General features: G+C 40.9%; 1 protein-coding gene across 3 annotated transcripts in view; it reads right to left on the bottom strand.

The window, feature by feature from the left end:
* The window catches only part of grm8a (glutamate receptor, metabotropic 8a), a 331157-nt gene that overhangs the window by 83367 nt on the left and 229260 nt on the right, over positions 1–18530 (bottom strand). The window lies entirely within an intron of this gene.

Genomic DNA, 18530 nt, shown 5'->3' with positions numbered 1-18530 from the left:
CTCTTTAAAGTAGAGACACTACATACTGATATACACCTGAACATCAGCAGGAGAGGACTCTTTAAAGTAGAGACACTACATACTGATATACACCTGAACATCAGCAGGAGAGAACTCTTTAAAGTAGAGACACTACATACTGATATACACCTGAACATCAGCAGGAGAGGACTCTTTAAAGTAGAGACACTACATACTGATATACACCTGAACATCAGCAGGAGAGGACTCTTTAAAGTAGAGACTCTACATACTGATATACACCTGAACATCAGCAGGAGAGGACTCTTTAAAGTAGAGACACTACATACTGATATACACCTGAACATCAGCAGGAGAGGACTCTTTAAAGTAGAGACACTACATACTGATATACACCTGAACATCAGCAGGAGAGGACTCTTTAAAGTAGAGACAGTACATGCTGATATACACCTGAACATCAGCAGGAGAGGACTCTTTAAAGTAAAGACACTACATACTGATATACACCTGAACATCAGCAGGAGAGGACTCTTTAAAGTAGAGACACTACATACTGATATAAACCTGAACATCAGCAGGAGAGGACTCTTTAAAGTAGAGACACTACATACTGATATACACCTGAACATCAGCAGGAGAGGACTCTTTAAAGTAGAGACACTACATACTGATATACACCTGAACATCAGCAGGAGAGGACTCTTTAAAGTAGAGACACTACATACTGATATACACCTGAACATCAGCAGGAGAGGACTCTTTAAAGTAGAGACACTACATACTGATATACACCTGAACGTCAGCAGAAGAGGACTCTTTAAAGTAAAGACACTACATACTGATATACACCTGAACATCAGCAGGAGAGGACTCTTTAAAGTAGAGACACTACATACTGATATACACCTGAACATCAGCAGGAGAGGACTCTTTAAAGTAGAGACACTACATACTGATATACACCTGAACATCAACAGGAGAGGACTCTTTAAAAAGAAACAGCTTCGATCCCCTAAAGGAGACATGAAACCCTTAGAGACATCACAAACATCTTTGTCATTATTTGACTTGTGGCTGATGCTTTTTAAATGGATAACAGCAACTGTTAGTGTAAGTGATGTTAAATAATGTAATACTATATTCAGAATACATTTGATTTGTTTGTCTTCCAATGTAATCATTGATAGATACTTGGGAAAACAAAATGTGAATTTTAACGTACTTTCTGTCAGTTAAAGTAAGTGTAATTTGTTGTTGTAAGGAAATAGCAATAATGAGTCAAAGGACCAAATGTATCCGTTTTTGCACATGTAATATATGCACCGGAGGAACATTTTAATAAGGTTGCATACATTTTTACTTCAGTTATTACTGAGATGGATTCGCATGGTTTGACTCATTTACTGCATGACCTCCAGCTATTGGTGCAATCAGGTTTCGTGTTAAAGTACAAACAAAAAAAGTTTACTTTGTTTACTCAAGTTCTGTGAGGCAGCAAACTCTCAAATAAGAGTCGTGGGAGAAACTCACAACAATTCGAAATGTGAACGCATATCAAAGCCCACTGTACTTTACAATATAACAACAATATAACTTTGATAAAACTATACAATACATTTCACAATTAACGTGGTTATATAACGCACACTCTTTAGACAAACAAACGGCTTGCACTTCAGCAGCAGAATAAGTTTGAAATATAAAAGTGAAGTCTCTCTGGCGTGGGAGGGTGTACCAAACTCCACATCCACCATTTCCTGTTCTGATTGAAAATCGATTGAACTCGCAGTGTTGCAATCCTCCCACCATCACGATGTAGAGAAACGTATAGCCATGGCCCCCAAATCACATTTGCCAGAAGCTCAACGGTGAGATTGATGCCCGTGGAATCGCTTAAATGCCTTCGTCTAACACAAACACCGACCGATACATGTAGGCAGCGAGGTGAGGCTAATGCGAGTATTCTGACTGGCTAAGTGTCTTGATGGATGCGTTCATGGACCGCCGTGCCAGCCGCCAGTGATTGATGGCACCATGGATGACAGACAGACTAATGATATGGACAAGCTCTTTAATTAAACATCAATTAGGAACACATTTTCAATTCCCTCCTCGTCTGCGGACTTTTCTCTCTGCGTCGCTCACATACATCTATTTTCCCTTTTAAAAGATGCACATGATATTAATTTCAGAATTGTTTAGCAAGGAGATACTCCGGCACAATGCAAACTCAGATGGTGATGAATACATTTGCATAAAGGTTGCTTCATTAGATGTTCCCTCATTTATCAGACATGTCTCAAAGACGTCAGGAAGATGGAGGGATGGTAAACACTGCCACGACACACATCACCATTGATTGACTTTCACATTTTATAAACAGCCAGGTATGCTTTGTATACAGAGGTGGCAACACACCCTTTACTCAAGTAGAAGTACAGATACTTGTGTTTAAAAATACTCTGGTGAAAGTAGAAGTACTGACAAAACTTCTTTACTCAAGTAAAAGTAAAGAAGTATGGGCTTTGAAATGAACTTAAAGTGGACCTAGCATGCTATATTTGAAACATATATTGTAGGGCCATACCTATAAAACATGTCTGTGAAGTTTTCTTTTCAAAATACCAAACAGATCCTGCATTTTAGTCATGCCTCATTTCGCTCTATTTGCTCTTTTCCAGCCCTGTTTTTGCAGGGGCTGATTCTGCTTTTGCAGCAGACTACAGCGCCACCTACAGGCCTGGCATATGTACTACAGCGTCTCCAGCGCTTTCGAGCGGTCTCTCATTCCCCTGATAGGTGGAGAGTTGCCCATATAGGCGGAGCACCCCTTTTCTGACATCAGAAAAATTCAAATAATAATCAGAGAGAACACTTGGTGAATTCCCTGACACACCGGGGACACATATTTATGTATAAAAGACGTACAAAAGTGCATTTTGCATGATAGGTCCCCTTTAAGTAAAAAAGTACCCATAGCTAGCAGCTGTTTTAAAGAGTACCTGACCTCCCTTTATATTAATAGAACAATAATGTCATTGTTCGCTAATGAATGTTTCCATGCTGAACAACGGCAACATGACAACGTTTCCATTGGTCCCTCTTCTTTAGAGAAGACCAGGAAGTGATGGATACACGGATCGTGTTCAAATCAATAGGCACGCAATGACTCTAAAGAATAATGATCACGCACCAACACACATTCAGACTAAAGGAACCAGCTGTTTGGAAACTGAGAGAAGTAGAAAGTACAGGTATTTGAGTTCAACATGTAAGAAGTAGAAAGTACAGGTATTTGAGTTCAACATGTAAAAAGTAGAAAGTACAGGTATTTGAGTTCAACATGTGAGAAGTAGAAAGTACAGGTATTTGAGTTCAACATGTAAAGAAGTAGAAAGTACAGGTATTTGAGTTCAACATGTAAGAAGTAGAAAGTACAGGTATTTGAGTGCAACATGTAAGAAGTAGAAAGTACAGGTATTTGTGTGCAACATGTAAGAAGTAGAAAGTACAGGTATTTGTGTTCAACATGTAAGAAGTAGAAAGTACAGGTATTTGTGTTCAACATGTAAGAAGTAGAAAGTACAGGTATTTGTGTTCAACATGTAAGAAGTAGAAAGTACAGGTATTTGTGTTCAAAATGAGAGAAGTAGAAAGTACAGGTATTTGTGTTCAACATGTAAGAAGTAGAAAGTACAGGTATTTGAGTTCAACATGAGCAAAGTAGAAAGTTCAGGTATTTGGGTTCAACATGTAAAAAGTAGAAAGTACAGGTATTTGTGTTCAACATGTAAGAAGTAGAAAGTACAGGTATTTGGGTTCAACATGTAAGAAGTATAAAGTACAGGTATTTGAGTTCAACATGTAAAAAGTAGAAAGTACAGGTATTTGTGTTCAACATGTAAGAAGTAGAAAGTACAGGTATTTGGCTTCAACATGTAAGAAGTAGAAAGTACAGGTATTTGTGTTCAAAATGTAATAAGTAAAAGTAAAAAGTCGTGGAGTAAAGTAGTGATACCAGAACAATGTACTTAAGCACAGTAATGGAGTATTTGTACTCCACTACCTCCCACGTCTGTTTGTATTTCATAACATAAAGAAAGTTACCGAGCCGCCTACACAACGCTCAAACAGAGTTCTACTGTTTAAAACACACTCGTCTGGCTCTGAGCGAGCTTACGGGCTAATCTGCCAAGAGAGAAATGAATAATCAATAGCGGAGAACAGGCAACAGGCATCAGACAGGGATTCTGCTCAACAAGATTTGACAAGAGAGCAGTGAAGCCAAGGGTTGTATCAATACACAGCTACACAAATACCACTCATTAGATTCAAGCCTGTGTGTGTGAGTGTGAGTGTGTGTGTGTGTGGGTGTGCCTACTTGTTCCATAATTGGTGCCTGGGTTTTGTGTGTGTGGAGATCAATGTCAAATATTATTTTAATATCATTTTGCTGCAGAGTGTGCATGCGGCTGTGGAGCCAACAAGTCGGGTCAATAAAAGTGAAAGAAAACTGTTCAGAAGTCAAGCGTCAGCTCTCAGAATAGTTGCTCCGCTCGATCCGTTTGAGTTGAAAAGGCGGATTCGATAGAGAGCGTCGATAGCAGAGTCACAGAGGATGCTACGTTAGTGGGTTTGATTCCAGCATTGGACACTTTACTGCATGGCATCCTCCTTCATATCGTTAAAAGGCTGGTTTGATGACTTGAATAGCAGTGTTTGGCATTTTAGGGGGATTTAATGGCAGAGTTTTCTAGTTTATAATCACCTCAAAATAAGACTTTTATTAGGAAAGTGATTCCTCTTCTACTTAGAAACAGATACAATATCTAAACCATATTCTTTGCCTTTTAAATACAAATAATTAAAGAATAGTTATACTAATAAGGCTTGGCAGTGTGTCCTTGAGCAAGGCATTAAACTCCCAAAAGGCATTTTATCTGAATTTCTCCTCAGGAATTAATAAAGACTCTTAATCATATAGTTTAGAGACATGTTTAGAACATGTGAAAGGATAAACCACGATGGTATATCACTGTGGAATCAGAACGTTGGTCTGTGAACTGTAATGAATGTAAAACCTGTGGGTCAGTTTAGAAAACATAAATCATATCTCAGTTACCTTTGGGGCCGTCTAGCTCAATCTGCAGGGGGTGGCTTAGGAACTGGAGGGTTCCTGGTTCAAGACCCGACTAAAGACCCAAAATGCAGAGTGTGAACTGAAACCTTTCTGATGATGCATGTGTTTGTGCATACAGTGTGTCGTTATACTATGTAATGTACAACTGTAAATGAAGTTCCCCTCGGGGGTTATTGAAAACATATCCGCTTCTGAAGTGGTTTGTATTGAACGTGATATTACACAGAACAAACTGAAACGTTGACTTTAATTAAATGTATTGTGTCAACACATTTCACATACCTGCATTAGGTTAATTTAAAGCAATGATAGTAAGTTGAACCAAATAACTTTATATTATTGCTTTCAACTGACCTACTACAGTTATGTGACATGTGTTGACATACAGTAATACATGTAATTAAAGTTTTCACTATAAAACATGAGATGTAGATGTTGGGAAAATACTGAATGTCCTCTTCCAGTATCAGAGCTGTAGCTGAGTGCATGACAGGATGCATGATTAGAGCATCAGGACTGTTTGAGGCATGTGATAGCTATGTGATTAATATGATGATTCAGCCTCTATGGAGAGAGACATATGACAAGCATGCTCATTTCTGACGTGGAGCTAATCTGAAGTAAACATTGAATACTGCTTTCTATTCCTCCATCTTGTGACTGTGTGACTCCCTCTCTTGGATATCAGCATGTGAAGGACACTGTTCAGGAACTAGCTGATGCTCTGTGTGTGATGCTACTTCCATTCTGGAGAGGATCAGAAACACATGGATCCTGAGGTTGAAGCTCAAGCCAGTGACGAGTGATTATTAACATTTTTAAGTATTCAGAAAAAGTCAGGATTTTGAGAAAAAATCAGACTTTTGAAAAAAAGTCACAATTTTTTAGATTTTTAGAGAAAGTCACATTTTTTAGAGAAAAAAGTCCGAATTTTGAGATTTTGAGAAAAAAGTCCGAATTTTGAGAGAAAGTCAGAATTTAATAAGTTTGAGAGAAAGTCTGAATTTTGAGATTTTCAGAAAAACTTAGAATTTGGGATTTTCAGAAAAAAGCCAACATCTTGAGAAACAGTCAGTATTTTGTGCATGACAGGATGTATGATTACCTAAAATAACCGGCATTCCTCCATCTTGTGACTGTGTAACTCCCTCTCTTGGATATCAGCATGTGAAGGACACTGACTGTTGCAACTAGTTGATGCTCTGTATGTGATGACTACTTCCATTCTGGAGAGGATCACAGATACATGGATCCTGATATCGAAGCTCAAGCCGGTGACGAGTGATATTTTTCTAACAGTAGAAAAGCAGAATGTCCCTTTAAAGCCCTCACTCTCATGCTGATATATATTTGAGAACAGATCTCTCTCTCTTCTCCCCTCGATGCTCAGACCTCCTGCCTGACTGCAGCAGAGTCTTCCTGTTTCCCAACTTCACTGCAGAACACCATTTTGTATGAGTAGCTGCAGACTTATGTGGCTAATATATATTACATCTGCTAAATTATTACTGGTATAAATTACTGCTGATAGTAAAGTACACACAGCGAGTATAAATTATTCATTATCCACATGATGCTGTATCACTGTCCTCTCTTCACCTTTTTCAATTTCCTTTTGTCAGTCTGTTCTCTTAATCTCTCTCCTGCACAGCTTTCAAACAAATACACAATCATTTTCATTTGTGTCTCTGTGGGAATGTGTTTTATCTCAGCCAGTGCTGAACAAGCGAGGAAGAGAGGAAACAAAAAGAAACACAAGAGAGAAAGTAAACCAGAGAGGAGGGAGAAAAACTGTTATCAAGCCAGACAGAATGATGGGGAAAAGAATCCCGAACAGAAGCAGGAAGGAGAGACAATAGTAGAAAGGATGTTAAGGCTGTCGGAGAGAAATAAGAGATACAAATGAAACAATAGAATATGAGAGGTGGTGTGGGGGAGTGTGCAGCGGGGAAAATAGGTATTGTTGAAGAGAGGACGAAGCGTAAAATCACATCAGTGGAGCAACACTTGTTCTCACTAACCTGCAGCAACCCATCAGTAAACACACACACACTGACACACACTCAGGGATGGATGCAGTGACAGAGACATACACACATCTGCTGCCGGTATACACATTTCAAAATGGAATCCTTACATTTCAAGAGCTGAGGGACAAGAAACAAGGAAGTAACAGTGGTGATACATTTGGCTGCGGGTCAGTTGTATTGGATTTTTAAAAAGTTACTACATACAGAAGTCGTCTTCCCTTTAAGCACTGGCATATGAGAAAAGAATATCTACTTTATTGGCCTTATTTTCATAGCTCTGGAGATCCGTTTCAGACTTGGTTAAGTGTCATAAGACCAATAATAATCAAATCATGCTGTATTTAAGGTGAGACACCCCAGGTGAATAGGGTACTTTTTTTAACTTAAAGGTATCAGCTAGATATTTCTCCAGTTAATTACTTACAATAAGGCAATTGTTTTTTGTATTACAAGTTTTCTGAAATAGCATGTTTAAATATGCAAATTACCGATTATCTCATTAAATATGCACATATTTTAACACATTTCAGGAATCGAAATCTGAACTTTGGATAAAGCCAGGTTCAAAATTCTCATTTCATTTTGTAGTCATATTAGTATCTAAGGCTTTTATAGAAGGGATATTGGATATCTCTTTTTATCACTCCATAAATCAGAAAATACTGTCAACAGCCCTAAAATATCCATTTTCACCATGTTTTTAGGTATACAATGTTGTATAATTCAGGCTATGAATGATATATGAACAAACCCTTCTGTAAAAGCCTTCATAATATTGATATGAATATAACTGGAAGGTTTGGTGTCTCTACGTGCTACTGAACTCAGAGTAGGAGAAAAAACTCATTTTGAGAAATCGACCTTTAAAGATTGCAGTGAGGCGCTAGCTAAACCCTCCTGTTCTTTGGATGACAGCTTGCGCCTCGACGCACTCCGTGAAGGTATTTCATGTTCGGGGTCATTTGTTTTTTGTATAACCTTGCTTCGTGCAAGTGACAATTGTTGTCGTCTTCTCTGTGAACGTTTTTTTCGCTGTTCTTTTGCCATTTTGAGATTTCAATTTCTAGCGGAAAGCTAACCAGGAAGTGTTTTAGCACACCACGTGACGCTTCTGAACGAATCACGTTGTCAGAAATTGACACCAGCCAATTCGATTTAGTTTCTTGGTTTAAGACCCCTTTGTGCTTTCACGATTGGTTGCTGATACAAAGGAAATGACCATATTTGGATCCGATGAGATTGTGCAGGAGAGGCGGAGCTTCCCAACGATACTTCTGATGACATGGTGCACACAGCGGTCGCGGTACTTTATGTTACGTTAGAATGCTAACTTTTGGTGAATTTAGGAGAAATCTACAGACGCAAATAGACAAACTATAGTCAAATAAACACTTACATTTGTATTTTGTACGTTTTCCTTCCAAAAGCCTGAAAGAAAACATGTTATAGAATCAAAATAGCACAAAATCTCAAAATTGACCAGTGCATGAAAAACGATGTTTTTGCCTGCCGTGTCTCGCCTTAAATGATTTATTTGGAAGAACAAACTTCATCACTAAAACATGTGTGTACACGTAGCAACATTAAAGACATCCGAAAGATGCTAGCTTGATGTATTTGAATGATAAGTTCACTTGGATATGTTTAAATTAGGGCTGTCAGTCGATTAAAATATTTAATCGCGATTAATCGCATGATTGTCCATAGTTAATCGCGATTAATCGCAAATTAATCGCACATTTTTTATCTGTTCTAAATGTACCTTACAATGACAAATATTCTCATGAATATTAAACACAACAACCTGGAACCTCTCTCATTCAATACAAATGGTGTGTGTGTGTGTGTGTGTGTGTGTGTGTGTGTGTGTGTGTGTGTGTGTGTGTGTGTGTGTGTGTGTGTGTGTGTGTGTGTGTGTGTGTGTGTGTGTGTGTGTGTGTGTGTGTGTTCGTTCGTTGGAGCTATGTGCAACTCAAGGCATATGCTCGAACGGGAGCTGCCTGGACGCTGCAATCATGTTGCTGCAATCATGAGTGTGCTGACTTCTCGTACAATGTCCCGCTGTCTGCTTCCTGCATCAAGTCAAGTGCTCGGCGCAGTTGTGTGGATGGAGCGCTCCTCTATTTTCATTTAAACAGCTCCTTATATCCGTTAGCGCAGCTAGCTAGCACCAGATGCTAACAACAACAATAGCCGCGTTCACACTGCGGTACGGTAATGCACGTAAGGTCTCTCTCTCTCGCTCGCTCGGGCCACACACACGCGCGGTGTGGACCTCCCGGTCCTCCCGATGGCCAGTCGGTGCCTGCCGGTGAGCGTGGAAGTGTGGTCTGCCTCAAGCAGGCGGCAGGAGCGGGGCTGTCAGCAGCATCAGCTTGTAGATGGTATTTTAAAGTCGATGCGCTCTGAAACTACGGGGCGGCCGAGGAAAAAAAATACACATGCGTTAATCGCGTTAAAATAATTAGTGGCGTTAATTTTTTTTTGCGTTAACGCGTTATTAACGCGTTAACTTGACAGCCCTAGTTTAAATATATCGTGATTATTTTTGGAAGAGTGTCTTCAGAGCAAGGCCTGAACTTGTTAGCTAGATGTAATAACGTGTGTAGCTTTCTAAATCTTGCTAGCTCTTGTTGGCTTCCCCACTAGGAATAATTGCCACAACTATAAAACAGAATGTCAATTGTAAAAGACCAACATTAAAATATCAAATACTTTACAAATAAATTGCTAATGCTTTATTTTTTTACATATGGTGCCACTTTTTCCATTAAGAAAAGTGATCACAACCACGACAAGGAACTAGCTTGATTTTTCTAGTGTGAGATGTTGAAGTTCAGCAGAGGAGACGTTTTTATTCTAGGTTATTTTATATAACCTAGAATATTTTATATAACCCTAACCCTAACCTTAACCATAACCAACACATGCCTAACCCTAACCCTTACCCTTAACCTTACCCTTACCCTAATCCTAATCCTAACCAAGTCTTCACCCTACAATTAATGATTCCCCTCATGGAGACCTCCATTTTGTCCCCATAAGGGAGGCGAGTCCCTACACGTGACTGTGTAAACAGATTTAGGTCCCCACAAGTATAGTAATGCTAGGTCACACACACACACACACACACACACACACACACACACACACACACACACACACACACACACACACACACACACACACACACACACACACACACACACACACACACACACACACACACACACACACACACACACACACACACACACACACACACACACACACACACACACACACACACACACACACACACACACACACACCCATGTACCCGAAAACACTTTATCTAACTTGCAGCAAAGACTCATGAACAGTCTGTCTGTCTGTTTCCATCTCTGTCTCACAGCCAGCAATCTGTCCCCCTCCACCTGTCTGTCTCTAATTGTCCATCAAGCTCTCCATCTGTGTTTGTCTCCATCCTTCAGTCGGCTCAGCCCTGAGGCCTTTTCACAGGGGAGGCAACAGTTTACCCAGCCTGCGAGCCTAATAACTCTCCTTCCCCGTCGACCTCGTTACGATACGCTCTATTTGCAGCCAGCGAACATGTGTCTGCGCACGAGGGTAAACGTGTGCATGCTGAGCTAAGTCGGTATCTAATTAACTCCGAGAAAGTGCATCTCGCACAGACGGATCACATCAAATAGCGGTGGATGCAGCAGACTCTTCAAAAGGTTGTTTCCCCCCCCCAAGCAATGCATGGTCGTGCTCAGAAGGCAAAGGGCATCAAGCTATCGACTCTTTAGAACTCTCTGCCTTGAGCTAATTCAAATAGTATAATGAAATATGGCCCATAAATTAAACTTGTCAAATATTGTACTACTAAAAATCTACCCTCACTATCTCCTCTTATTAAAAGCACTTTGAAGTTTCTGTTTTAAGGAATGAGCTGCTAACAAAATAAAGTAAATCCTCTGGAGAGCTGAGATGAAGCCAGTTGTGTTTCTTAAAGCATGTTCAAGTATCAAGAATAATTAACCTCCATTTGATTGATTTTTCCAACTTATAACTTAACTTGTAAGGCGATATTAATCACCTCCAGTGAGCGGCCTAGCCCTTTGCATATTTTTCTGTATGTGGCCCTCGGAGAAAAAAGTTTGTACACCCCCGCTTTAGAAGATAATTTCCCTATTAACTCTGCCATGTTTTAATATGTGATGGTAAACTAGAGATATGATATGCTTAATGTGTGTGTGTGTGCGTGTGTGTCTGTGTGTGTGTGTGTGTGTGTGTGTGTGTGTGTGTGTGTGTGTGTGTGTGTGTGTGTGTGTGTGTGTGTGTGTGTGTGTGTGTGTGTGTGTGTGTGTGTGTGTGTGTGTGTGTGTGTGTGTGTGTGTGTGTGGTGTTACGTGGAATGGAAGTGACAGCATAGCATTCATTAGGCAGATGCAACAGGATTCACACTCTCATGCTAATCTTGCTAATCAGGGAAAGTACAGAAGACAGCTTTGACTACTATGAGAGGGTTTTCTCTTACGGCCCGTCCACACGACAGCTTCGACAGCTTCAAAAACGGTTCCCAACGCGTCTGCCCATTCACTTTGAATGGGGTGACGTCACTTTTCGCCGAACTGCATTGTGGGAAGCAGAGCGGAGCTTTCCTGGCGTTACAGGCTGCAAAAGTTGAGCAATGTTCAACTTTTGAAGCTTCTGAAGCTTTCGGTGGAAGCGTCAGCCAATCAAATCATACGCCAGTACAAGCTCTAGCCAATCAAACCGCTGCTTGTGTGTCAGGGGTGGGATATTCATGTGATTGGTTGTTGGTCGAGCTTCAGACACGCCCAGCTCCAAGCTTTTTTTGAAGCTGTAGTGTGAGGACGGGCCGTTACAGTGTTAAGCGTCTTTTCACACATCCTGTATGGCTTTCAACTGGATGACAGAGTTTATCTCCTCAGCTTATTGTAGAATAAGCCTCATACTTTCTGCTTTTGCGGGACTTAAAGTTTAACAAAGGTGTGCTGGTGTAAAGACTTGTTGTAATCTAAGTTTGAGAAACCGGCTCGAGAAACACTTTTTGTTATATTCCATGGAATGCTCTTAACATCCCGATAGCAATGAATATCTGAAGTGCTTTGACAAAAAATCTATTCAAAAAATATCATCAGTGGAAGCCGTAGCACTGTAAAAAGTACAACCAATCATCTGAGCCGGCCCGGCTAAAGTAACTGGACGGCCTACCTGCCTGTCAGCCTTGCATCGGGGCACAAACGTATCTCGTGCCCTCATTGGTCATGTGCGCGTTCGTGTGTGTTGGAGGAGGGGCTCTGTGAGGAAGTGGCAGATTTTCTCCGGTCGTGTATTTTCAAATTCTAGCGATCTCGAGCTGGTTTCTCAAACTTCCATACCCCACCTTTAAGAGATGTGACGTTATCAGGCTTGGGGAGTAACAAATAACATTTAACGGAGTACATAATCAGATTTGAAAAAAGTGCTTCATTGTTGGTGTATACATTATGATGAATATGCTTAAAGGCGTTTTTTCCGAGAAATAAAATCATGTTTGATCCTAAATATCTTGTTTTCTAAGGTCACATACTACACTTCAGTAAAAAATATTTTCTCTTGTATTTAATTGCTTTGCATTTGATATTGAGGAAGTCCAAAAGCATTGCTTGCAAGTTACATTGCTTTTATATTCTGAAACTCACGTGAGGTTAAGGATTACATTTCTTTCAGGGTAACAAACAATTGTTGCTGAACATTTTGTTTAAATCTCCCTCCCAACCCGGTATGCATAGAGGGCCGTGTTACCATGTACCAATTCCACTCTAATTATTCAAAACAATGGAAATCTGTATTGCTTGCTTCGCTGTTCACTGCATGTATCTGCACTTGTAAGTAGGGTGAACGGACCTCTGACTGAGAGTTATTGGAGCCATTAAACACAGCGTGCAACACTAAACTCCGATAAGAAAAATGCAAGAGCAAGCTATACAGCTGCATTAAATATACATTATTACAAATAGCTCTACAAATAGCACTTCCTAAGAAAGAAAAAAAGCACTGATGTGAAAGTGCTCCTTTTCCAAGACTATATTTGCCACATTTGCGGGAGATATAACAAAAGCATACGGCAGATTACTTCTAGTGGCCATGTCTAAGGTATGACTCAGCACAAATCAATGAGAACATGTGACTTGATTTGACCCTACTGTGTAATATTCAGTGATGAAAATGATCCAGTTATTACTAAAAGCCCTTCATGTTGTTCCCTGTAGGATAAGGGCTATGTATATGAAACATGTTCTGATCTGACACAAAGAGATTTTTCTTTTGCAGCAGAATTGTTTTATACTGATAAAAAAGTCAGCATGTTTTACTTTTTTTCTTAATACACAAAAAAACAACTTTGGTCAGATCCCCAAAAACCACACTTGGCCCTAATCATATTCCGTACTTTGTTAATTGTTCGATATTTAAAGTTTTCACATTAAATAACAATTGTTTTACCATATTCATAAATTGCTTTGTTGTAAAAAAAATATAGTTTCAAGCTGTTGAATTTGACTCAACAGGGAGAAGTGACAGACGAACAGTAAGAAAGGCAGAGTGATAAAGTCACGAGGAGATACACTTGAATTGAGATTGACGGTGAACACAAAAGGAAGAACACTCTCCAATCCCCTCGAGAGCGTCAAGTCAAAACAGTAGGAACCATGTTTCCAGCCTGCACTTTAACTCCTCTGTGTGTACCTGAGGCTCACATCTTCTTGTCACAACCACTGCTACTTTACATGTGGAGTCTATTTACATATTATTCATATTTTCAGGTTCATATTTTGTTCCTCTACTGTGACATGTCTCCATGCTTTAATGTTCAAAAAGCTCTTTATTTCTCTCATACTGCCTGTGCTGCAGCACCTCTGTTCACCCTCTGTCTGAAACCAGAGGCCAGTCTGCTCTGATTGGTTAGCTGCCCGGATCTGTTGTGATTGGTCACAACATGTGCAATGTGTTAGTAGCATAATAGGGCCTTTTTTTTTTTTTTTAAATGTCAATAAAAAAAATTCATTTAAAAAATCACGTCTTAAATGTGGGGTAGGTAAGTTTGAGAAACCGGTTCGAGATCGCTAGAATTTGAAAATACACGACCGGAGAAAATCTGCCACTTCCTTATAGAGCCCCGCCTCCAACACACACGAACGCGCACATGACCAATGAGGGCACGAGATAAGTTTGTGCCCCGATAGGAGGCTGACAGGCAGGTAGGCCATCCAGTTACTTTAGCCGGGCCGGCTCAGATGATTGGTCGTGCTTTTTGCAGCGCCACGGCTTCCACAGATGATATTTTTGTATGGATTTTTTGTCAAAGCACTTAAGATATTCATTGCTATCGGGATGTTAAGAGCATTCCATGGAATACAGCAAAAAGTGTATCTCGAGCCGGTTTCTCAAACGTACCTACCCCACCTTTAATAAGTTGTGCTAAGTTCTTGAAATAATCACACTTTAAGTTTGATATGAAAGCCTATGTCCATTGGACCAATCACGTTTACATTTCAATATTACCATTTTCAATGCAAACATTTACTGCTGTAAGTTTATGGGACGGCTTTGCAGACCATTTACACGCACTAAAACATATATAACACACGACAGGAAAGGGAAATCCCCCAAAAGCATAATAGGGCCCCTTTAAAGTGAAAGAGCTGAGTGGATATAGTTCCAAATTAATATCACTTAAAAGTCTGCGTCACAGGTTAGTGGATCTGCTAGAAAGGTGTGTGTGTGTGTGTGTGTGTGTGTGTGTGTGTGTGTGTGTGTGTGTGTGTGTGTGTGTGTGTGTGTGTGTGTGTGTGTGTGTGTGTGTGTGTGTGTGTGTGTGTGTGTGTGTGTGTGTGTGTGTGTGTGTGTGTGTGTGTGAGAAAGAGAGGGACAAAGAGCCTGTAGTATGTGTATGTACACCTGCATCTGTATAAAAACAAAGCCAGTGGGACTTGAGGATCAGGTGCCACTGGTATCACTTTAATTAACAGCGTGTTCATGATTATATCTGCAGCCACTGTGCATGTAAGAGAGTGTGTGAGCATGTAAGAGTGTGTGTAGGCTTATCTATGATCTGGTGTCTGCTTCAGTTAGCTTCCCTTCAGGCGTCAGATTTACCTGACAGCACACTTCCAACAGAACGGGGTTTTTGTATCCCGGTTGTTTACGAGCATATCAACCATGCTTGAGGAAAACATATTCGTATTACATTCAGAAGTCTGGGAGTTTTAGATTTCCATTTTATTTTGTGCTTACTATTGTATATATGAAAGATGACAGGTGAAAGTGGACGTCATTTATCGTTAATACATTATTTAAATGCTATTTTTTGCATGGTAAACAGATTTTGAACTGTTGAAAGTGGCAGCAATTACCATATAATGAATCTGAATGCGCCCATATTGCACAGAATATCGGGTGTATTTCCATATGTATCAGCGTTATGTCAGAATCAAAGGAGTTTTGGAGTGATGCCCGCATGGTTTTTCATACCACTGCTACGCTGACGACACCCAACTAATCCTGTCCTTCCCCCGCTCAGAGACCCAGGTCGTCGCACGCATCTCTGCTTGTCTAGCTGACATCTCTCAGTGGATGTCTGCTCATCACCTCAAGCTCAACTTTGACAAGACTGAACTGCTTTTCCTTCCGGGAAAAGATTGTCCCACTCTTGACCTGACTATCAACATCGGCACCTCTGTTGTTTCCCCGACTCAGACTGCAATGAATCTGGGTGTGACCCTAGATAACAAACTGTCCTTCACTGCAAACATCGCTGCTACAACCCGCTGCTGCAGATACACGCTTTACAACATCAGGAGGATGCGTCCCCAGCTGACCCAGAAAGCCACGCAGGTTCTGGTCCAGGCTCTCGTCACCTCACGCCTAGACTACTGCAACTCCCTCCTGGCTGGTCTACCTGCATGTGCCATCCGACCTCTGCAGCTCATCCAGAATGCAGCGGCTCGTCTGGTCTTCAACCTTCCTAAATGTTCCCACACCACGCCGCTCCTCCGCTCCCTCCACTGGCTTCCGGTAACTGCTAGAATCCACTTCAAGACACTGGTACTTGCGTACCATGCTGCGAATGGATCTGGCCCTTCCTACATCCAGGACATGGTTAAACCGTACACCCCAGCACGTGCTCTACGCTCTGCATCAGCCAATCGGCTCGCTGCGAAGGGGACCCAAATTCCCATCAGCAAAGACACGTGGGTTTGCTATCCTGGCTCCAAAATGGTGGAATGAGCTCCCCATTGACATCAGGACAGCAGAAAGCTTACACACCTTCCGGCGCAGACTGAAAACTCATCTCTTTCGACTCCACTTCGAGCGATAGAACTATTAACAAAGCACTTATATACTAATAAAGGACTGGCTTATCTAAAGCCAGTTGAGTAGCACTTGAAATGTTTTTGCTCTATGAAGCCTGATGTACTTTATGATTCTGTTTTCTTCAAGTTTGTATTTTGTTGGTCGAACGCACGTAGGTAGGTAGGTAGGTAGGTAGGTAGGTAGGTAGGTAGGTAGGTAGGTAGGTAGATATTAAAATGTACAAGACTGTGAATCCTCTGAATATTTCACACATCTGTATCTATTTTAATATCTTCACAGCTCTCCACTTCTAGTACTTGTGATATATTTACAGTATTTATCCATAGCCTGTTTAATACCTAAATAATACCAGTTTTGCGAAACAGAAAAAGGTACTACTGTAGATAAAAATGATAATCTTAATGATTCTTGTTGATTGTTCCTTTCCATGTTGCCTCTTGTATACATTGTTTTTTAAATGATGTATCCGTCTCTCTTCCTAATCTGTGCATCCAAAAATAATAAGCTTCCTGTCATTTTCGGCATTAGCACTTGTTGCTACTCGCTATCTCCCTACTTGTCTCTCACTCTAGGCCCAATCACATGCAATAATCACACCTAGTCCCACATCTTCCCATCAGCTGTGTCACCGCGGCGACCTTGAGCAGCAGGCTGCTGATTGGCTTCTGTGTTGATGATTTGGAGGTCGCGAACCCCAGCACTTGGAATTAATGGACTTTGTCGCCTCGCTGCAGGGCTCCGACACACACACGCCCACATACACAGATGCCACGGCTATAATAGACGGTCAATGGGAGTCAGGGCCCTTACAAACCTAATTACGTGAACTAGCGTTGGGTGTCAGCCGGGGAGTAGTGACTGTGACACACACACACAAACATGGAGTCTCAATCACAGCAGCATGAGGTCACACAGAACGAGAAGCAGAGCATGTTCATGGAAACACAGGCGATGTTTAGTTCGTGTCACGGACCCTGCTGTAAATATCACATTCTCCAGAGAGCTGTAGAAACTGGGAAGGTGCACACACTGCCCTGACTAGATAACACACACACACACACACACACACACACACACACACAAACACACACACACAAACACACACACACACACACACACACACACACACACACACACACACACACACACACACACACACACACACACAGGTAACACATCTCCACAGAAGTGTTTGGCCTTGTGTAAAATAACAAGCTGCAGGCATTTTGATATGCGAGCAACATGCAGGTCAAACCGCACACACAGTATAATGAACCCAACATACAGTAGGCAAATAAGACCTGACAACAAGAAGTCCCTATTACCGCACACACACACACACACACACACACACACACACACACACACACACACACACACACACACACACCACACACACACACACACACACACACACACACACACACACACACACACACACACACACACACACACACACACACACACACACACACACACACACTCATAGAGGAGACTCCATTACCGTATTTACAATCACAGACTGCAACCATTATTTCATTTCCCTGTTAGCCTTGAGTACATAAACAATTGTGGAGCTGTAATGCTCCTCGGAGCCTAACAGTGGGTGTGATCTGGCTCTAAGGGTGCTTATTAGAGCTCTTTACTACATATATATATATGCACTAATTAAACCGCCATGCTGGCCCCTGTTGACACATTTCTGCAGCAAGGATGCTCCAATGAAGCCTCAGATGATCCACAGCGAGGTGTATGGGCTGGACTGATTGGAACAACCAGAACAAACAGTTCCTCTGAGCTTATGAAAGTTGAAGATGATGATTAGTCAGACAGTAAGGAAGACGATAAGTGCCACATTTTGGGGGATCTGACCAACATTTGTTTAGATTTCTTTATTATGAAATTAAATTCTGAATTTTGAGAAACAAATTTGAATAATTTTTTCTAAGAACTTTGAGAATAAAACATTTTTTTTCCCCAGAATTCTGACTTTAATCAAAGCACAGCTC

Source organism: Pseudochaenichthys georgianus, chromosome 23 (assembly GCF_902827115.2).
Source record: "Pseudochaenichthys georgianus chromosome 23, fPseGeo1.2, whole genome shotgun sequence".
Taxonomy (NCBI): Eukaryota; Metazoa; Chordata; class Actinopteri; order Perciformes; family Channichthyidae; genus Pseudochaenichthys; species Pseudochaenichthys georgianus.
This window is presented reverse-complemented; position numbering and strand designations above follow the sequence as displayed.